The following is a 22,892-nucleotide window of genomic DNA, read 5'->3' as shown; positions in this document are numbered from 1 at the left end:
GAAACACATGTGTCTTCCTTGTTAATCTAGCAGTTTTGCTCCACACTGATCTTAAGTATATTTTTCCGGGAATTTAATATTTCTACCACAAATGTCAGAAGACATTTTGTTCCTCTCTACTAGTAAGCATATGCAGTGAGCCAGGCCCTGTGCTGGGAAGACAGATCCATGTGTGACACAGTCTCAGAACCTCAAGGAACTTCCAATTAAAGCCGGAAAGATGGGCGAGATGGAAACAGTGCGGATACAGGTCAGAGCCAGCAGACCACAAGCTGTGGGCTGGGCTCTGGGTGTTATTCCAGGCTTAGGAACTGGACCTAAGAGGACATGCAAGATATGGGTCTACGTGCTGAGTTCCGGGACAACTAGAGCTATATAGTAAGAGCCTTTCTCAAACACACACACAGACACATGCACACATACACACTTACATACACTAAATGGCAGATAGATAGATAGATAGATAGATAGATAGATAGATAGATAGTAGGTAGATAGATAGTAGGTAGGTAGGTAGATAGACAGACAGACAGACAGACAGATAGACAGATAGACAGGTGAAAGAAAGAATACAATGTAAGAAAGTGCATGGAGGAGCTCACTTCATCCCTGTGCAGAAGGCAATACCGTTTGGTAGACGTCAGTGCCAGGTTATCTGGAACCCCGAAATGCAGACAGAGATATCCTCCTCAGTCCTTCTTGGCTCACCGATGGATAAGCCCAAGAAACTTTCCTCGTATCTGATTTTTTTTTTCTCTTTTGAACATAACGTCTGAAACATGCCAGGCAAGTACTGTGCCACCAATCTGGGCCTCCCTTTTTGTTATTAAGGAAAAAAAAGACCTAAATAATAAAGTTTACTTCTATAATAATAAGGTTTATTTTTTATCACATTGGTTTGTGGTATGTGTGTGTGTGTGTGTGTGTGTGTGCATATGCATACATGTATCCCATGGATACATGCAGAAGCCAGAGGATAACTTGTGAGAGTCTGTTCTGTTTCTACCATGTGCTTCCCTGATGGCACTCCAGTCATAGGCTTGACGGCCAACGCCTTACCCACTGGGCCATCTTGCCGCCCGTATGTGTGGATCTAGCTATGTTGCCCAGGCTGGCCTTTCACTCACACTGTGGCCCAGGCAAACTTTGACTTTCCAATCATTCTGTCTCATCCTGCAGTCCTGGGGGCGACTGGTCTGTACCACCGGGCCTGACTCCATTTGAATCCAGATGGGAAGCATCCATAGCTTGCTGGCTTTGTACAGTTCATGTAAATATGAATTCAGTACCGCCTTGGTGTGCACTCAGACTTTATACTGAACCTATTCCGAAATATTCAGAAACATTTTATATTGTGATACGTATAAAATGGTAGTCATGAGAATGAAATACAAAGGCAGCTGCAGGGGGTGGGGAGGCTGTAGGGAGGGATGAGGCAAAGGCAGGAAAATCTGTGGGATTTGCTGGCCACCCTAACCTAACTGGTGAGCTTCCAGCCAGTGAGAAATCCTGTCTCAAAGGTCAAGATGGGTGGACCTGAGAAACACCTGAGGTTGACCTCTGGCCTCCACATATGAGCATACACATGTGCACACACACACACAGGGCTGGGGTTGTAGCTCAGTGGTAGAGCGCTTATCTAGCATTCACAGGGCTCTAGGCTCTACCAAACACTGGGAGGATTTAAAAAAAAGAAGTAAAAAATAAACAAAGTAAAAGAGTGGAGATCATTAAAATCTGTCAAGTGATTCACGATGGGATTCACGGTGGGATTCTCTGTGGAAGTCCCGATCCCTTCTCTGGGAGCCAAGAAACATAAAAGCACAGCACTACTCTGGAAATACAAACGTGCTTCCCAGCACGCAGTCCTGCAGGACACATAGGCAACCCAGTATTGGGGTTGGTGGTGTGGGGGAATTTCGGGGAAAAGACTAGGAACTGAAGCTTCCATTTTACTGTTTAAATCAGAACTTGTATTTAGACAGAGGACTTGTGCTGATTTAAAATACTTATTAGAAAGAAATTTGCCAGTGTAGGACCAGGTTTTGGGAAGCCACAGGCAGGTGCTATTTGATTGTGAGAGGTAGGGATCTACCGAAAAAAGGATTATAGCCAAGAGGTGGTGGCACGTGCCTTTGATCCCAGCACTCAGGAGGAAGAGGCAGGTGGGTCTCTGAGTTCGAGGCCAGGTTGGTCTACAGAGTGAGTTTCAGGACAGCCATTCAGAGGAACCTTGTCTCAGGAAAACATAAAGGACTGTGTCAGTAACTCTAGGCCTCTTCCTTCAAGACAGAGCAAAGCTCAGACATTAGATGCCTGGGTGGGGCCTGCCTTGAATTTTCAAAGCCATCTTTATTGTGATTTGACTGTGCGGAGCTTTAGTCATAGGATGGTCAGGTTAGTGGGATTTGTTTTCCTACCAACGAGGCTGATTGTACACATACAGAACTTGAGACTTTAACCAGGAAGTCATTAATTTTGCATTTACCACCCACCCTTCTCCCCTTGTAAATTTTGAGCATTTTCTAAAATGAGAATGAGGTTAGGTGGGAAGTCCACTGAGTAAGCACCAGAGGAGAGGAATGACAGGAACAGATTAACACACTCTAAACTCTCCGTACTTAGCATCTCATTTAACCCTCAGAACACACCGACGAAACAGGCACTGCCATCATTTCCTTTTACAGATGGAGTCGGAGGTGAGTGCGAGCCCTGAGCTTAGTCAGCTGCTCGTGATAGAGCAGGAACCTGCACCGTGTAGTTCCCCGGGCCTGAGGAGCACAGCCTTTCTAGAACACTGGCAAACATTTGACAAGTGTCTGATTTCCAAGGTCATGGTTTCCCCTTTCTAAGCCCAGCACCGAGTGGCTCCTTTCCAGCCTTCAGGCAGACCCATCCATCTACCCATTGCTCTAAAAACAAACGTGCCTAATGGCTCTGCAGTAACCCCAGCCAAGAACAGATCATCTGGAACAGTCTGCAGAGCACCCAGCTTTAAAAGTGGTCTTAGATGCCAGGTGGTGGTGACGCACTCCTTCAATCCCAGCACTCAGGAGGCTGAGGCAGGTGGATCTCTGAATTCAGGGCCAGCCTGGTCTACATAGCAAGTTCCAGGACAGCCAGGACTACACAGAGAAATCCTGTCTTGAAAAACAAGCAAGCCGGGCGGTGGTGGCGCACGCCTGTAATCCCAGCACTCTGGGAGGCAGAGGCAGGCGGGTTTCTGAGTTCGAGGCCAGCCTGGTCTACAGAGTGAGTTCCAGAACAGCCAGGGCTATACAGAGAAACCGTGTCTCAAAAAAAACCAAATCCAAAAAAACAAACAAAAAAAAAAAAACAAAAAAAAACAGAAAGAAAGAAAAACAAGCAAACAAACACACACACACAAGTAGTAACACACACACACACACAAGTAGTCTTGGAGCCTGTAGCAGGTTTTTCTTCACATCCACTTTCCCACATGATGGAAGGCTGCTGTTAGCTTCACCTCACAGATTCACAGATTCCTCAGTCTGGAAAAGTCTCGAGAACAAGCCAGCTCTGGATAACTCAGTACAAATGTTTCAAGCGAAGAGAAAGGAAGCTTGGAGCTGGAGGATTCAGGTACACAACACAGACCAAAATTCCTCCTTGCATCCGGCTCATCCAGAAGTGCCTTCACCTGGTTGCTATGGAAACGTCAGTCTCTGGTGGATGGCAAGCAGTACTTTAGAAGTATCATAGGCTACCATGGTAACACCAAAAAAAGAGAGAGAGAGAGAGAGAGATGTATCCTTTCTCCTGGAGGAGAGAGGAACAGATGAATCTGCTGGGGGGGGGGGGGAACTGAGCTAGAAGAGAGTTTTTAGAAATCTTGCCTCTGACTTTAAAGAAGGAATTAATTCAATAGACATCTCCTGTGTGCAGGGCAAAAGGCAAACGGCAAACGAAAAAGACTTGTATGGATTCACGAGACTAAAAGCAATGAAAAATAATTTGCAAAGAGCTCTAAGTGCAGAATGAATCATGTAATCCCAACACTCAGAGGCTGAGGCAGGGCTTCTGCTGCATGATTGAGGCCAGCCTGGGCTACAGTAAAACCCTACCTCAAAAAGTCAAAAGCTTCCGGTGAGGCAGCTCAGTGGGAGAGGTCACTCGCCACCACACCTGAAAGAGTGTGATGCCCAGTGTTGACAGAGAGAAAAGACAGAACTAACTCTCATAAGTTGTCTTCTGACTTATACACATGTGCCTCCCAACATGCGCGCGCGGGGACACACACACACACACACACACACACACACACAAATAAAACCCAGAAAAGGGCTCATGAGGGGAGCTGTAGGTAGTTAATAGTTGCTGGTATAGATAATGGTGAGGTACCCATGCTTCTGTAAATGATCCCTCACCCACCCTCTTTTAAGTAACCCTCACCTTGATTAAACTCATTGGTTTACAAACAAAAAAACAACAAAATTCTCACCACCAACAAAACACAGAATGAGACCCATGTTTGGACAATACTAGGAAGGAGTATTAACTCCACCTAGGAAAGTTATGTTCTCACAAGACTGGCTTTTTGACCAACAGAGGACAGAAGGCAAAGGGCTCGGAGCTGGGTAGTTTAGTGGTGTAGTGGTTTGAATAGGTTTGGTCCCATAGACTCCTGTATTTAAATATGCTTGCACCAGGGAGTGGCACTATTAGTAGGTGTGGCCTTGTTGGAGTAGGTATGGCCCAGTTGGAGGGAGTGTGTCACTGCGGGGGGTGAGCTTTGAGACCCTCCTCCTAGCAGCCTGGAAGACAATCTTATTCTGGTTGCCTTCGGAACAAGATGTAGAACTCTCAGCTCCTCCAGCACCCTGTCTGTCTGGACACTGCCGTGCTTCCTGCCTTGAGGATAATGGACTGAACTTCTGAACCTGTGAGCCAGCCCCAATTAAATGTCCTTTATAAGAGTTGTCTTGGTCATGGTGTCTCTTCACAGCAATGGAAACCTTAACTAAGACAGTGGGAGAGAGTTTATCATGTGTGACGCCCTACATTATTAACTCCACTGCATAGGGTGAGGGAGACCTGGGAACTTGTTCAGTAAATAAAAAGCCATTGCTACCAACCCTGAGGATCTGAGTTTGATGTCTGTGGAAGGAGAGAACTGACTCCCCAGGTTTTTCTCTGACCTATACACACACACACACACACACACACACACTCACACACAATCTTAGTTAGCCTGCTCCCACAATGGCATAATTCCTCCAGGTGTAAGTCCACACCTACAAGGTTACACTTTCTAAAAATGCCATTTCCCATGGGCCAAACACTCAACACATGAGTCTGTGGGGGCCACCTCTATTCAAACCACCACAATAGCAGATGTAGATAAAGGTTTTGACATTTCCCCAGGAACTCATAGGCACCCACAGTGGTGTTGATAGACAGGTGAGAGTTAATAGAGGATCTTGAAGCCAGACCAATTATATTGGAATCAAATTTGCCAACAGATTGTGGGGCAAGTCTCTGTCTGTCTCTGTCTCTGTCAATGGATGAATGGATGGATGGATGGATAGATAGATGGATAGATAAATAGATAAATACATAGATAATAGAGACATATATATATATACACACACATACAGATATATGTCTTACTGGTGAAGTTTTTATTAAATCCACAGAATTTTTTTTAAGTTAATCTCTTCAAATCACATGGGAGTCAGAAGCAACGAGACCTCTGTAGTTTGAGGCTACCCTGGTCTACACAGTGAGTTCTAGGACAGCAGGGGTACATAGGGAAACCTTGACTCAAAACAAACAAAAAAATACAGCAAGCTGCAAGCCAGATTTGGTGGCAAACAACTGTAATCTCGGCATTTGAGAAACCTGCACAGGTCAGTTGCCACAGATTTAAGGCCAGCCTGAGGTACACAGTGAGTTCTGTGCAAGCTAGGTGTGAGGTCCTACACACACACACACACACACACACACACACACACACACACACACGAACAAACACAGTAGAAGCCTGGCTTAGTGAACCGTACCTGTAATCCCAGAAGTGAAGAGATGACTCAGCAGTTAAGGTCAGTGGCTGCTCTTGCAAAGGACCCCTATGTGGTGTCTCACAATCATATTTAACTCTAGTTCCAGGGGATCAAATGCCTCCCTCCTTCTGACCTCTTCAGGTGCCAGGCTCACTCATGGTCCACAGACATACATGTAGGCAAATGTTCATACACATAAAATAATAAAAATTATGTGAAAGACTGAAGCAGGACTGACTGCTATGAGTTTGAGGCCAGCCATAACAAAACCCTGTCTCAAACAAAAGAGCATAACTAAATTTAATGTTGCATGCATTCGTGTGTGTGTGTGTGTGTGTGTGTGTGTGTGTTTGAATGCTACATGTGTGGGTACCATAGGAGGCAAAAAAGGGGCATCAGAGCCTTTGGAACTGGAGTCACAAGCAGTTGTGAGCTTGTGAAATGTGGTGCTAGGAATCAAACTTAGGTCCCAGAAAGAACTGAAATTGCTCTTAACCACTAAGCCAAGTCTCCAGCTCAGGAACAAATCAAAGGAAGGTCTTGTCACTACCTTTGAGAAGACACGAGCATACAGTAGTATGGGACTTCTCTGATTACCTACTTTTACCATCACCTTTCACATCTAGGAAGATAGAACCTCAACTGAAAAATTGTGTGGACCAGACTGGCCTCTAGTTACATGTCTGTGAAGCATTTTCTCAATTGCTAACTTATGTAGGAGCCCAGCCCACTGTAAGTGGTGTCATCCCTAGGCGAGTGGGCCTGGGCTGTCTAAGGAATGTAACTGAGCAGACCTGGGGAAGCGGCCCCCCTCTGGTTTCTGTTTCAAGTGCCCACCTTGAATCCCCTCAACAGTGGAGGACATCACTGATGAAAGAAAACCTTTCCTCCCCAACTTGTTTTTGGATAATGTTTAATCAAAACAATAGGAAGCCAATCTACAGCAGAGCCCAAGTCAAGCGAGAAGTCTATTTAGAACTGAGGGTTATTTGGATAATGCTAGCTGTGCTGGGAAAGGATCAAGTCAGAGTCTCACCGAATCCCTCCCACCCGCCGTGCTCAGGTGGGAGAACCGGAGGGAGGTGTCTTCCATCTTGGCCCGGACAGAGACTGTTCATTGCCTGCTTCTCTCTACTCTACCCGCCCCCTACGGAGGGATGAGTAACAGTGCTGAGTCACACGGTGACACCAGCTGCTGCCTACTAGACACTGCCGCCTTATATGGGGTAAAAGTAATGCAAAAGTTGTCTTAAATGTTTCCTTACACCTCTGTTGTCTTTCTTTCCATGAAGTAAGACAAAGTAAGAGGCTGGGCAGTGGTGGCGCCCACCTTCAACCCCGGACCCGAGAGGCAGAGGCAGGCAGAGCTCTGAGTTTAAGGCCAGCCTGGTCTAGGAGTGAGTTCTAGGACAGCCAGGGCTTCACAGACAAAACCCTATGTTGAAAAACAAAAAGCCAACCAACCAGCCAAACAGAATAGAGGAAGAAAGGCTGAGGTAGAAGATCCGATGTTCAGAAAGGCTAGTTAGTTGGGGATAGGACTATCGAGGAAATCAAAGAGAAATAGGGGCCATCTGAGAAAGGGAAGAGAACCATGTTCTGTGAGTACAAGAGTTCGGAAGAGTCTAAGCCAACAGTGAGGCCAGGTTCACAGCCTCAGGATGACTAACAAAAAACAGTCCCCACACCACTCAAGATACATTAGCAGCCAAATCAATAACTACAAGGGACTGGGCCATGGCCAGCCGCTCCTACCTAAAAATAGAATATCATTCTTTTGTTTCCTCCCCTCAGGCCCAAAGCGTAAAGTTAGATGGGACTGAGGGGTGGAAGGGCTGGGGAAGATAAAACTCAGGCAAGAGTCAGGAGCTAGCCAAGTCCACTGGCCACCTGTGTCACCAGCCAGCCTCTAGTACTTGATTTAGTGTAGAAAGTAAATCCAGAGGCTAACATCCCACAAAAGCATCACCCCACCTAGAAGGCTGAGAGCTGACAAATTAAAACCTAAGGGCAATTATCCATATTTTTAGCATGATAAAGTCTTAGCATTCTGTTGCCATAGAGATCAGTAAAGAATGGGGGATCTCCAAAGAGCCCTGCCTCTGAATTCAGGTCCTCTCCTTTAGGGTAGCTCCTAGGCCCCAAGCTATACTCTGGAATAGCATATAACCCCTGCTGTGCTAAGCAGGCAGAGCACTGCAGCCCTTGACAGATCTACTCTTAGAATACTTGATCCTCTGGAATTTACTGTTCCTAAATCTGTTCTCCCAGGTAGAGCTATATAAAGCAAGGGTAGAGGGGGCTGCTTAATAAACAATTGTAGGGGGCTGGAGAGATGGCTCAGTGGTTAAGAGCACTGACTGCTCTTCCTGAGGTCCTGAGTTCAAATCCCAGCAACCACATGGTGGCTCACAAGCATCTGTAATGAGACCTGACACCCTCTTCTGATGTGTCTGGAGACAGCTACAGTGTACTCACATACATAAAATAAACAAACAAACAAACAAACAAACAGTTGTAGGGGGCTGGAGACATAACTAAGAGATTAAGGGCATTTACTGCTCTTCCAGAGAACACACACACACACACACACACACACACACATACACACAAAAAAGAGAAAAGGTTGTAGACATCAAGTGTGAAGAGCCCTAATATACAATGTTCATGCCTTCTTTGGATATTGAACTGAGATTCCCATAATCCCATAGGTCAAGGGCAGGGCCTAAAGGCAGACTGGGCGTGAGCTCAGAGGCTCCTCTGGATCGCAGAACACCAGATGGCAGTGCTGTCACAGCGCCATCTGGTGGGAAGAGGAGGAAGTCAAAGTGGCCAGAAGGTTCAGAGACAGCTAAGATGATGGAGGGAGCTGGGTGGTTGACAATGATATTTGTCCACTTTTCTTCCTGAAGGCTAAGCACAACGAAGAGGATGAAACAAAACAAACGATATTACCAAACTTCGAGAGCCCTAAACCATCAAGGTTTTGGCTCCGAAGTTAACATCAGGTAGATGCCCCAACTAAGGCCACACATAGGTGGACAACAACCATCTCAACAGGAGCTTGCCTTTTGTAGCCGATTATGTATGTATGTATGTATGTATGTATGTATGTATGTATGTATGCGTGTATGTATGTATGTATGTATGTGTGTGTGTATTATGTAATGTGTGTATGAATGTATGTATGCATGTATGTATGTAATGTGTGTATGTATGCATGCATGCAGATACCCAGTATAAAATCCAATGAGAAGAGCTCACAGAGAAGAGAGGAGCAGTTTTAACTGTAAGGATCGAGGCCACAGGAGGTGCACACAGCGAATAATGGAGAGAAGCCCCACTCTGTCCTCTGACTGGAGGTCAGATGGAGAGCTGGTGAGAAGGGCAAGTACTCACGGGAAGGGTGATGGCGTCCCACCTTCCACCAAACTCCAGGAAGTCTCCTAAGGCATCCCAATTGCTTGGCAGAAAAGACAGCTCCCAGCAAGAAGCTGAGCTTACATCAGGTCTCTCAATCCGTGAGCCCATGGTGTTTCTCCTGCAGAGAGAGCTTGGTGCACCCCATGTTCTAGTGTCCTTTCCATTCGGATGCCCTGCAGGTTCTTCTCGGGAGCTTAGAGGATAAAGGTTAATTTTTGGTTTGTTTTGTTTTTTGTTTTTCGAGACAGAGTTTCTCTGTGTAGCCCTGGCTGTCCTGGAACTCACACTGTAAATCAGGCTGGCCTCAAATTCAGAAATCTGCCTGCCTCTGCCTTCCATAAAGTTTAATTTCTTAAGCTGCTGCTCACAGCCTCACCAAAGGGGGAAGAATGGAATAGAAGGGGGAAGAAGGCTATAGATCTCATGCTTAGCAGAGGCCATTCCCAGAGGGGTAGAGCAGAAGTTCTTCTTGATGTCTAAAAATGGTCTCCCATGGGACTTGGAGAGATGGCTCAGCAACTAAAACCACAGACTTTTCCTCCAGTGGACCTGGGTTCAATTTTTAGCACCACATGGCAGCCTACAACTATCTAACTCCAGTCCCCAGAGATCCAGTGCCCTTTTATGGCCTCTGTGGGTACTGCACAAACATAGCACACAGACATATATGCAGGCAAAATGCCTATATGCATAAAATTAACATAAACCTAAACACTAAATACTTAAAAGTGGTCCCAGCTCTTCAGAGTCACCGTCCTTGCCTTGAGAACGGCAGAGCAAGCTACCTCCTAGGGTCCCATTGGGTTTCACCCGGGCCTTATTGTTTTCCACTGCCTTTTCTCTGTGCCCATTTTACCTGGGTTAAGGAAAACAGCTAGAAGGGAAACAAGGAGAGAGCGAGACAGAGAGAGAATATGAGGGCATATGTATGCCACAGCTCATATGTAAAGGTCAGAGGTCAACCCTTGGGACTTAGCTGCACTGTGAAACAGAAATCAGATAATCAGTCAGGCTTGTGTGGCAAGTGCTTTCATTGGCTGTGCTATTCTGCTGGCCCTTAACAAAAGATTATTTTATTGTCCACAAGTGTGTATGTGTGGACATGCATGCATGCATGTGTGCACGCATTCATTCATGCAGGTGCTCAGGAAGAGGTCAAAGGTTATCTCTTTTCACCATGAACTCCAGGGACTGAACTCAGGCTGTCTGGCTTGTTAGGGCAAGCATTTTTATCCACTGAGCCATCTCACTGGCCCAGACAATGACTCTGTCCAACCTGAGATAATAGTTAACCAGACTGTAGTCAGACAGACACTGGTTAACTGTGCTTGCCCCATCCTTCCCCTGTATATATATATGTGTGTGTGTGTGTGTGTGTGTGTGTGTGTGTTTATATGTGTATATGTATATATTGGTTTTTCGGGACAGGGTTTCTCTGTGTAGCCCTGGCTGGCTTGAAACTCAGAAATCCGCCTGCCTCTGCCTCCCAGAGTGCTGGGATTACAGGCATGTGCCACCACTGCCCAGCTGAGGCGAGCAAGTCTTATGATAGCACATAGCTTACCTCGTCTCCCAACCCTTAACCTTGTAAACAACTGTAGGGATTATATGCTCTCTGGAGTAAACTTAAAGAATAGATTTTTGTGGCTGACTCCTAGAGTCACATGGGGCTAGGAGACTCAGATAACAGACATAAAAACAGTTCTATTATGGTGCTGGGGAAGAATGAAACACATCCAGCACTAGTCTGTCTCCACTGTCTCCCTATCGTGCTTTTCAAATGTGTCTGTCTGAGTGTGTGCCAGCTGTGTGTGGTACCCACAGAGATCAGAAAAGGGCAGCGAATGCCTGGAGCCAGAGTTGCAGTGAGCCATCTCACATGGGTACTGGGAACTGAACTCAGGTCTTTTGGAAGAGAATCAAGCTCTCTTAACCACTGAACCATCTCTTGAGCCCCGAAATATACCAGTTCTATGAAGCTAGAGCAGGGGATGGTGGTCGCCACCTTTAATCCCAGCACTTAGGAGGCAGAGGCAGGCAGATAACTGGGAGTTCAAGATCAGCCTGGACTGTGAATTGTGCAGGCCAGCCAAGGCTATTTAGTGAGCTCTTGTCTAAAGGGCTGGAGGGATAACCCGGAGGTTAAGAACACCCTCCCCCTCCCCCGTTCTAGTTGTGTCTCCAGGGGCCTCAGTTGCCTCCCCCTTCGTGGAGCTCCCACGGCCCCTCTGCCCTTGTTGGTAGTGCAGCTGGCAGTCTCTGTGGACTACCCTTCATAAGCTGTGGCCTTTTCCAACCATCTGAAGACTGTCAACGATGTTTCACAAGGTGCAGGACTCCTAACCTGCGTATCACTGAGTGGAGAACGAACGCGGCCAAGAAGCAATCTGTGCTCTTGACTATCCACCAATTTTTGAGGAGCTGGATCTCTCAACTAAGTGACTCACAGAAGCAAGAAAACAGCCTCAGAGGAAGAGATCAGCACATGAGCTCCTGATGTTAGCCATCAGCTGCTGATATCCTATTCCACTGACCTTCCTTCTCAGGAGAGGGAAAACTGGCATTAGGTCTGAGGTAAAGTGACCTTCTATTGTTACCAGGTTACTGACGATACACAGATCACCACCACTACATTGTGTGTCCACCTCCCGTTCCCCCTCCCATTCTAAAAAGCATGGCCCTTGGGTGTGTAGGTGCCCGGCAGAGTTTACTAAGATGGAGCCTTTTACTAATAGTCACTGGACATAATGCATAAGCAGAGGAAAGAGGATACACAGAACATTCAAACTGATGACCTATAACTGCTCTGAAACCTGCTTCCAGGAGGGAGCTGGGAAATGTCATCTCCTCTTTTGGTGACATATGCTTTCCTTGTTTGTTTGTTTAAGATTTTCATTTTATGTGCGTGGGTGTTTTGCTTGCATGCACATCCACGCACCACTTTATGCAGTGCCAAGGAAATCTGTAGCTTTAATTTTTTCAAATCCTATTTTTAGTGATGGTTCTTAAACACTTTAACCTTCCTTGTAGCCCACCACCCACCAGAGATAGTAGAAAAGAAAGGATATGGGGGAAGTGTTTAGAAAGGCTCTTTGGAGCAACCCCCATCTGTGTTGTCTGGAAATGGGCAGTTCTGTTCACAGGTCAGCAGGCAGCGGAGGCTTGATCCACTCGCAAACGCTTCACGGATACACCAGCAGTCCAGTCCGGTAGAGTCAGGTTAGTAACAGTGGTGACATAACGTGTCCTTTCACATGTTTGCTTTAACAGAACATCCTCTTTCCTGTGTCTGTGTCAGTGAACATTCCTTCACCAGTCTGCCTCACTCTTTCACCTGTGTCCACTTCAGGAAAACACGCCTTCACGTGTTTGCCCCAGCTAGGCACCATCCAACAGACTTTCCAAAGAACCCTTAAGTTTCCACTTCACATCCCCCTTTCTGTGTAAGAATCATCCTTTCCTCTAACATTAACAATCTATACACAATAGAAATAATTATAAGAACCATTACATTTTTGATAAGTGGCTTATATACAATATAGTCAAACAATAGTCTAACAAAACAATCTTAAATTTCTATCAATATACAATGAACAAAAACACCCTAGCCAGGCAGTGGTGGCGCATGCTTTTAATCCCAGCACTTGTGAGGCAGAGGCAGGCAGATTTCTGAGTTCGAAGCCAGCCTGGTCTACAGAGTGAGTTCCAGGACAGCCAAGGCTACACAGAGAAACCCGTCTTAGAAAAACAAAACAAACAAACAAAAACCCCTTAAATTTCTATTAATATACAATAATTAAAGAAAAACTTAAATTTATATTGCTATATAATAATTAAACAAAAGCCTTAAAAATCTATTAATATAGAATAATTAAACAAAAAACCTTATATTCTGTCAATATAGAATATAATAATTAAAGAAAAACCTTAAATTTCTATTAAATTTTTATCAATAGACAATAATTAAGCAAAGCAACCTAAAATCTTACAAGATAACAACCATAACGCATCAAGCAACCAAAATTACCCACCCCAACTTAAGGGACCGGGACAATGGTCTTGTTGTTTTCTGATGAACTGGAGTGAAGAATTCCTGTTTGGGGGCCCAACAGAAAAAAAATGGTTAATCTGAGAAAAGCTAGCTATAGTATTCATTGCCCAGTCTCTCTATTTACCCAGTTGTGCATTGTCTGTCCAGTCTATGTATTGTCCTTGTGACTGATCACTTGGTTTTTTGGATTTGGTTTTTGCGAGACAGGGTTTCTCTGTATAGCCCTGGCTGTCCTGGAGCTCACTCTATAGACCAGGCTGGCCTTGAACTCAGAAATCCGCCTTCCTCTGCCTCCCAGAGTGCTGGGACTACAGGCGAGAGCCACCGCCGCCCAGCTGTGATTGATCACTTGGACTGCCTTTTTAGAAGTTGATTTGCACGCTTTTTTTTTTTTTAAAGAAATCAGTAGGGAGCCGGGCGGTGGTGAAAGGCTCAGGCGTGCTTATGAAGGAACGTCTCGCTGAAACAGACACAGGAGAGAGGATATTCTGCTAAAGCAAACTCCTGAAAGGGCACGTGATGACGATTCTTTGCTCATTAGCAAATGTATTGGTCACATGTATTGGTCAGCCTTATATTGCATAGTTTTTTTGCTGTTGTTTTGTTTTGTTTTTTTACATAAATAACCCGTTTATTGCAGGCTGGGCAAGTCTCAGGCGGTAGGGCTCCGACTGGTCTTTCAGTTCCTTCAGCCTTTTTTATTTATTTATTTATTATTATTATTTTTTTTCCCGAGACAGGGTTTCTCTGTGTAGCTCTGGCTGTCCTGGAACTCACTTTGTAGACCAGGTTGGCCTCGAAATCCGCCTGCCTCTGCCTCCCAAGTGCTCCTTCAGTCTTCTGATGGCAGACTGATGGCAGACTTCAATGTGACTGCAGAGGTGGTGTTGTAGGTCCAGGCCCCGCCCACCACTGTTTTTGTGCAGGAACCACAGTGCCAGATGCCAACAGTGCTAGATGCCAACGGCCCGTCTCTTCATCTTGGTCTTGCCACCAAAGGAGCTATCAGGGGCTCACTGCAATGTTCTGCCCAATAAGACCAGAGTCTAAATAACCCAGAAGTCATGGTTAAAGCAAGCTTAACCAATCCTACTACAAGCCTTTCTATCTAACAGACAGGTAAGACTGCTCAGCTCAGCTAAGCTTTTCTATTCAGTCACCATCTTCCCTCCAACTGTCTGTCACAGATCTGTCAAATTAAGAAAAATGAAAGGGGGGCTGGAGAGGTGGCTCAGCGGTCGAGAGCACTGGCTGCTCTTCCAGAGGTCCTGGGTCCAGTTTCCAGCAACCACATGGTGGCTCACAACCATCTGTAATGGGATCTGACGCCCTCTTCCAGTGCACTCACATACTTAAAATAAATAAATAAATCTTTAAAAAATGAAAATTGTTAGTCTAGAATTATCAATACATGCAACATTGTTGAACCTCAAAATATGTATCCTGAGCTTTTAGAGAATTACCAAAATGAGGGCCAAAATAAGGGTACGTGGTTATCTTAGCCATTGTTCTATTGCTGTGAAGACACCATGACCACAACTCTTATAAAGAACAGCACTTAATTAGAACTTGCTTACAGTTTCGGGGTTAGTCCATTGTCGTCATGGTGGAGAGTATAACACAGGCAGACACGTGTGGCACTGGAGTAGTAGCTGAGAGCTCATAGCTGATCCCCAAGATTCAGGCTTAGAGCAAGAGACTGGGCTCTAAAACCTAGGCTTCTGAGACCTCAAGCCCCCTCCCCTCAAATGACCACCTCCTTCAACAAGGCTCCACCTTCTAATCCTCAAACAGTTCCATTCCCCGGTGACCAGGCATATAGCTGGTGGCCATTCCCATGCACACCACCACACACTAAATGGTCCATCAATATAGAATTCTAGAAGATAGTCACAGAAAACAGATGGGTGATTGCCAACACATGGCAAGTAGAGAAAAGCTGGGAGGAAAAGGCTCTAAAAGGCCATAAGGAAACCCACTAAAGAAGTGCTTTCGTGGGTGGTTACATAGATTATCTATCAAATTGTAGACTTTGACCAGCCTTGGTGGAGCACACCAGCAGGCAGATCTCTATGAATCTGAGGTAAGCCTGGTCTACATAGCAAGTTTTTGGGCCAGCCAGTGCTACATAGTAAGATCCTGTCTTTAAATAAATAAGTAGGCTGGGTGATAGTGGCACACGCCTGTAATCCCAGCACTCTGGGAGGCAGAGGCAGGCGGATTTCTAAGTTCGAGGCCAGCCTGGTCTACAGAGTGAGTTCCAAGACAGCCAGGGCTACACAGAGAAATCCTGTCTCCGAAAAACCAAATCCAAAAAACCAAAATAAAATAAAATGAGTAAATAAATAGAATTTAAAATAGATAATAGAATTTAATTTAGACAATTCTTTTTTTTTTTTTTTCAAAAACAGGGTTTCTCTATGTAATCCAGGCACTAAGGAGGCTGAGACATGGGGATAGAGAGTTTTAAGTCCAGCCCAGGCTACTAGGCCTATACTTTACAAAGAACAAAAATAAGACTGGTCTTGGTGGTGTGAGCATGTGATCCCAGCACTTGAGAGGTAGAGGCAGGAGGGCCAGGAGTTCAAAGTCACCTTCAGTCACACACGGAATCTGACACTAGCCTGGACTAAATGAGATTCTGTCTCAAAAAAAAAAAATAAGTAAACAGGGTTGGTAAGCTGGCCCATCCAGTGACTGTGCTTGACAATCAAGCCTGACAACCTGGGTTTGATCTCTGGGATCCACAGAGGAAAGAAAGCTGTCCTCCTCTGACTGCAGGTGCATAGTGGCAGGTGTGCCCATATACATGTACACACACACACACATACACACACTTTTTTTGGTTCCTTTAAAAAAAAAACCCTCAGGAATAGGAATGTGCTTTAAAAAAAAAAAAAAAAACAGCAACAACAACACAGGAATAGAATGTGCTTTCATTTTAATCACAGGCATGTGGTACGGGGCTGCCTGAGATTATCCATAGCAGCTGAGTATGATTTGCCTCATGCTCTAGGAGAAATGTGGTTTGGCAACTGCTGATAGTTTCTGCGATTGTGTGACATTTGGAATTCTGGGGACTTTTCAGAGGATATATAAATGCTAGGCCCCTGAGAGGCGGGGCGGTTTGTTGTTTGTTGGATGTTTGTTGGGCAATGGTTGGTTGTTGTTGGTCTGGGTGTGTTAAGTAGTTGGTCACAAAGAAGAAACAAGAAAGCCCTAAGTGACGTGTCTTCAGGTTAAGGTAGAAGGCTCTGGAGTCAGCTGATTTTGACCTGCAGCCACTCATCCTTCTAGATCATTTCCTTCACTTGTGGAAAGAAAATATACTTCCTGTGTCACAGAGTGTGATGGTTTATATATGCTCAGCCCAGGAAGTGGCACTATTAGAAGGTGTGGCCCTGTTGGAGTAGTTGTGATCTTGGAGTAGATGTGTCACTGTGGGTGTGAGCTTTAAGAGCCTCATCCTAGCTGCCTGGAAGCCAGTACCTGCTAGCAGCCTTCAGATGAAGATGTAGAACTCTCAGCTCCTCCTGCACCATGCCAGCCCTGGACGCTGCCATGCTCCCATCCTGATGATAATGGACTGAACTCTGACTCTGTAAGCCAGCCCCAATTAAATGTTGTCCATCAAGAGATGACTTGGACATGGTATCTGTTCACAGCAGTAAAACCCAAACTAAGACACAGAGTTCTTGGGAATATGTAATAATTTTCACAGAACTTGACATACAAAAACATAAATGAAGTATTTATTCTAGCTAGCCCATATAAAACACACAGATTCCTGGTATTTATTTACAAGCTGTAAGCCTAGATTGGGCAGGCTCTGTGCTGTTCTTACCTTTATCCAAATCATATCCCCCTTGTTGCTTGCTGTTTGAGTCTCACCTGGGGTTCACTCAATTCTCAGGTCCTGTCTATCTCTACTGCCCAATTACTCTTTTATTAACCAATAGCTTTAAATTGGAGAGTAAGGTTTTTACAACAAAGGTTAGTGTACATGAGAATGTACTTGTCCAGACAGCAACCAGATCTTGGGACTCAAAATTTAGCATTTGGCTGGGCAGTGGTGGTGCACGCCTTTAATCCCGGCACTCGGGAGGCAGAGGCAGGTGGATTTCTGAGTTCGAGGCCATCCTGGTCTACAGAGTGAGTTCCAGGACAGCCAGGGCTATACAGAGAAACCCTGTCTCCAAAAAACAAAACAAAAAAATGTAGCATTTGTATACACAGCAACAGACCAACTCTCAACACACACACACACACACACACAAAATAGCTCAGAGATCATATGGTACCTCACACCTGAGATTCCAGCATACTGAAGGATGAGGAAGGAACATATCCAGAAGTTGGAGCCACTCTGGTGCCAGGTGGTGGTGGCACACCCTTTAATTCCAGCACTCTGGAGGCAGAGGAGAGAGAGGCAGGTGGATCTCTGTGTTTGAGGTCACCCTGGGCTACAGAGCCAGTTCCAGGACAGCCAGGGCTATGAAGAGAAACCCTGTAAACACCCCCCCCCCCCGCATCCCCCCCAAAAAAACCCAAAAAATTAAATTTAAAAAAATAGACTGATTGATGGTACGTGTGTGTGTGTGTGTGTGTGTGTGTGTGTATACAGATGCTGTGCCTGCATATGTGTTGAAGGGACCTATTCATCCCATTTTGTCTCCACTCAGAAACTAGGCCATAAGCCTCTGCTCCAGCAGCAGACCCCAAATTCCAGAAGCAAGACAATAAAATACCCCACCCGAGGAACAGTGTAAAGATAGCCACATGAGTGGGAGATACCTTACCTCAGGGTAGGCCATCTGTGCTGGGCAGCCTGTCCTGTTGTTAATCATTGATGACACAGGAATGCAGCCCATCTGGGGCATCCCAGCACCCTCAATGAGGGTTTAAATTACCTAACTTTTAACAATATAACAATAAAATGTTGTTACTCTGCTTCTGCAGCAGGTCTGCCTGTCTGAGTTGTTCTGAGGCTAGAAGCTGCAGTCCCTGGTTTAGCACCTCACAGCGGGGGAGGGTAGGATTAGGTAAAGTAGCCTTTATTCCCCTCTCTACCTTAACTGAGCTGAAGAAAAAGAGGAGGGAGGCCTGTCTCCACTTCTGTTCTCAGTCCTTGTACTTCTTTCAGGGCGCATGATCACAAGGTAAAAATTTCACTACAAGTTTGCACATAAATTCAGATCATAAATTGAAATTGAGGTTTATGCCAGAGAATGTTTACATGTGTATCCACTAAAAGTAATTATCTGGGTAAGCATTCATCATTTTTTACTAGCTCTACAGGTTCGTGGAGTTAAAGACCATAACTAAGTTATCCTTGATGTTTTGTATAAATAAACCCAATCAAGATTTTGTCTTCTATCTTTGCACTTATAGTAAATCCTTAGTTCCCGTTTCATGACCTTTTGTTAATGGCTTTACAACCTCTTGGAGTGTGCTGTAGGTTTCAGATGCCCCTTTGCTGTCTCAGAAACAGTTAACTCATGGCACTTGAAGACTGGCAGAGTTCTCACTGCAGTTTTGACATAAGAAAAGATTTAATAGCAGTCCTTTTATAAAAGAGGCTCGAATGTCTTTGTCTGGGTTGAAGCAGTGCTAACACCTGCATGCTGGTTGTTTCTGCAGAGTGGTGCTGGGAATCAAACCCAGGTCCTCTGGAATAACAGCAAGATATTTTTGGTTTGTTTGTTTGTTTGTTTCAAGACAGGGTTTCTCTGTGTTTCCCTGGCTATCCTGGAACTCACTCTGTAGACCAAGCTGGACTTGATCTTAGAAATCCGTCTTCCTCCTAAGTGCTGGGCTTAAAGGCGTGCACCACCACTGCCCAGCTTGTTTTAGTTTTTGAGACAGGGTCTCTCTACTTAGCCCTGAACTGTTTTGGTATTGGCTATGAAGACCAGATTGGTTTCAAACTCACAGAGTTCTTTCTGCCTATCTCTGGCTCCTGAGTGCCGAGATTAAAGAGGCATGCCACTAGTTCAACCACTATTGCTCCAGCCCAATTTTAAAAAAAGTCAAGGACCTCCTCAATTACACAGAGAGTTCAAGATCATGAGATCCTGTCCACAAAAAACAAAACCAACTAAACAAAAACCCAAAAAAACCCATGGGTAACTGAGGCGGGTCAGTGGGTAAGAGGGCTTGCTTTGCAAGCGTGGGGACCTACATTCAAATCTCCAGCACCTGCTACACTCTCCAGTGGCTCTCGAATTGGGGGAATGGAGACAGGCAGGTCCCGAGAACCTAATGGCCAGTCCACAAGTCTCGCTGACACAATGAACTTCCTATTTAACAAGAGACCCTGCCTAAAGCAATAAGGTAGGAAGCAGTAAAAACCAGCTTGGAGCCAGGCAGTGGTGGTGCCTGCCTGTAATCCCAGCACTCGGGAGGCAGAGGCAGGCAGATTTCTGAGTTCGAGGCCAGCCTGGTCTACAGAGTGAGTTCCAGGACAGCCAGGGCAATACAGAGAAACCCTGTCTCGAAAAAACCAAAATCAAAAAATTAAAAAAAAAAAAAAAAAAAAAAAAAAAAAAACCAGCTAGGAAACCTTACTTGGTGCATACACTACATAGGTTATACACAACAAAACAAGTTTATCTTTCTAAATAAAATACTTATGACTTCAAGAATTGCCTGCCTTTAGCCAGGCATGGTGACTTCTACCTATAATCCTAACGCTCTGGAGGCTGAAGCAAGACTGCTGAGAAGTTTGAAGGTAGCCTGGGCTACAGCGTGAATCTTAACACATGCACAAGCTTCTGAGTAAAGGAGCTAAAAGCTGGAGCTAGAGCTGGGCTCAGCTGGTGGAGTGTGCGCCCGCAGGCAAACAGGAAGCCCTGGCTTCTACCCCATCGCTGAGGAAAAGCAGACATCATGTGGACAAAATCAAGCAGTCAATAAGTAGAAGCAGGACAGTCATAAGTTCAAATCATGGCCAGCTACATATCAAGTTCAAAGCTCCCTTGGGCTGTGTAAGACTGTCTGAAAATAAAGGAGCTAGGGGTATACTTCAGTGTGCTTCTAGTATACATAAGGATCTGGAAGCAACTCTCCCAATCGAAGAAAAAAATCTTTTTCATTGAAAAAGATTCGTTGATAATCCTACACAAGCAAACTGTATATATGAAGTTTTCATTCAGAACAATTTAAGTATAGACATAATACAGTCATGTACCACATGACATTTCTGCCAACCATGGATAATATACACTCAGGTGATCCCTGATTATGTTAATAGTTATAAATAAACTATGATGTTCCAATGAGTAGGAACTCCTTTGCTGCTAATTTGAATTGGCATGCCCAGCACTTGAGAGGCAGAGGCAGGCAGAACTCAAGACCAGCCTGGTCTATATAGTAAGTTCCTGAACAGCCAGGGCTACATAGGAAAACCCTCTTTTGAAAAACAAACTCATAGCTTTTGTTGTTGTTTTGGTTTTGGAATGTTTTGTCTTGTTTGGGGTGTGGTTGGTCAGGTTTTGGTTTTGCCTTTGTTCTGAGGAGACAAGTGTCCTACTGTGTTGCCCAGGCTGGGGTATGGTGGCCATTTACAGGCACAACCCCCCTACTAATCACAACGTAAAATTTGAGCCATCTTACTTTTTGTTTGTTTGGTTGGTTTTTCTAGAAGTCCTAAAAGCAGTAAAGTTAATTATTATTCGTTTTACAGTGGTAATTGTCAAGATCTCTCAATGCTCTGACTTATGAGCCAAGATCCCTAATTATGCAGGGTGGGTGTTTGGGCTGCATGTGTGTGCAGCCTGTGTATGCCTACTGCCTGTGGAGCAAAAAGAGGGCAACAGATCCCCTGAAACAGGAGTTATGGACGGTTGTGAATACCATGTAGATGCTGGAAATTAAACCCAGGTCTTCTGAAAACCAACAGCTAGGACTCTTAACTGATGACCAAGCTCTCCAGCCCTTCAAGGGGCATTAAATCCCGACCACAATGCATGGCAGGCTAGCCTTCCAGCCTTGCTTCAAAAATCACACTGGCTACCCACAGTCATAGCAGCGCCTGGACTTTGTCAAATGAGACCACATTGCCAAAGGGGCAGAAAACCAATCAGCCACTTTGGGGAGAATTTACCAAATGTTGGAGTTTGAGGGTTAATGGCGGCACCATCTCCTGGGTGATGTCACTAACCTGAGCAAAACACCTCTAAGGCAGCATGATTAAGACGTAGAACTACCGCCTTGAGTCAAGAGTACTCTCTTAAAAAATAGTCCACAGTTGCCAAACTTAGTGACTCAAACCTTTAATCTTAGAACTCAAAATGCAGAAGCAGGTAGATCTCAAGTCCCAGGCCAGCCGGGGCTTCATAAACCCCATCTCAGTAACAAAAATTAACTTGCTGGTTGGCACCATCTCTACAAAGCCTGTTCCAGTGTTTATCTCTGGCCTCTGGAATGGAATGTGTGGTGAATGTTAAAAGTCCAGGGAAGCAAAACAAAAAGACAAACAAAAACAGAAACCACAACAAAAACCCAGAGAAGCTAGCATAATAATAGCATAACATAAACTTTCCATGGACTGAGAATTGAGGAAGAAATTCCAATCCCTTTATACCAGCGGGACAGGGCTCCGTGTTGGGCAGCCTCCTCAGGCAGCAGACCTGGGACATTAGCCCCTGGGTATACATTGTCATATAAGATGCAGACAGTGGCAGCGGGTTCCCAGCCCTACAAGGTTTCTCACCAACTCTGATCCCAAAGGTTCGCTTGGTTCCTTCAGGCTTGGGGGGCACGGGGCCCTGAAGTTCCACTATTTCCTATATTCTTGACAAAGTACCATGGCAGCTGGACTCCTTTCCAGCCCATGGAATGCACTTGTGAGATCTGTCAGAACAATGACTCAAGATAGAACTTTCATTGGTTAAAGCCCTACACAGGAGCCAAGCTCAAATGTTTCTTAGTAACCGCCAGGAGATGGGCTAACCTCTCCAGGACTCAAGCAAAGACACCTTTGGGAGATGCTCACCACCAACTTTCTGTTAAGTGACTTACAGAAGGAAAGCAAACAGATGGGAAAAGGGACTACTGACTTGAAGGTAGTGTTTTCTTGGCTATGGTTTTGTAGGGCCCCATACCTCCATCCTGAATAGACACCCTCTAGACCGCCTCCTTCCTCCTGACCTCACTCCTTGGAACCAGATTCCTCTGCTACACTGCTGTTGGCATCAGACCCCACATGCCCCCCTATTGCAAACATAAACTGAGATAATTACTCAGCTGACACTGGTACTGCAGTATTGTTCTAAAAATACAGCTGGTGCCAACCCTCACTTTCTGAGTTTTTGGTTTTCCAAAACTCCTGGACACCTCAGCTGCCCAATCCCAGCACTACCCCTAAGTTACTGGCTGTTAGAGATGTTTGGGTA

This window comes from Apodemus sylvaticus, chromosome 8 (assembly GCF_947179515.1).
Source record: "Apodemus sylvaticus chromosome 8, mApoSyl1.1, whole genome shotgun sequence".
In the NCBI taxonomy this organism is placed as follows: domain Eukaryota; kingdom Metazoa; phylum Chordata; class Mammalia; order Rodentia; family Muridae; genus Apodemus; species Apodemus sylvaticus.
This window is presented reverse-complemented; position numbering follows the sequence as displayed.